At 54.2% G+C, this 496-nt stretch overlaps 3 annotated features.

The window, feature by feature from the left end:
* Positions 1 to 20: a microsatellite.
* Positions 21 to 233: 213 nt separating this feature from the next.
* Positions 234 to 322: a mobile genetic element.
* A 23-nt stretch (positions 323 to 345) lies between these two features.
* Positions 346 to 376: a microsatellite.
* The last annotated feature ends 120 nt before the right edge of the window (positions 377 to 496 follow it).

A 496-nucleotide genomic window follows, 5' to 3' on the forward strand; every position in this document is an offset into this window, starting at 1 on the left:
CCCCCCCCCCCCCCCCCCCCAACACACGCCGCCCAAGAGGCAAACCGCATACACATTACCCCCCGTGGTAATATAATAAATGGGGGAGAAATGCGCGGCCCAGCAGCCACGCGCGGGCGCTGAAAGAGGAGGAGTATGGGGGGCGGGGGTGGGTGGGAAAGTGGACACGTCCGCATCCTATTATGATCCCAATGCTCGCAAAACGTCGGGCAGGGAGAGGAGGGAGTGCTTTTAACTAACGCTATTATTGATACAGTTTCTGTACTATATTGGTATGCAGCGCTTCCGGATGCGTCCGAACGGTCGTGTTCTGGTAAATTTTGGGAGGAGGGTCTTCGGACCCTCTTTTTTTTTTGTCAATTTTTTTTTTTTTTTTGGATGCGTTTGCACGGTGGTAGTTGTCTTTGGGCGTGGGGATCCGATGTGGGGCGGCGGCTTTTCGCCCCCATTTACTTGCCCACGCGCACGCACCACGCATATACATGTTCTTATTGAG

This window comes from Trypanosoma rangeli (genome assembly GCF_003719475.1).
Source record: "Trypanosoma rangeli strain AM80 chromosome Unknown Tra_15.4_contig_01012, whole genome shotgun sequence".
Taxonomy (NCBI): domain Eukaryota; phylum Euglenozoa; class Kinetoplastea; order Trypanosomatida; family Trypanosomatidae; genus Trypanosoma; species Trypanosoma rangeli.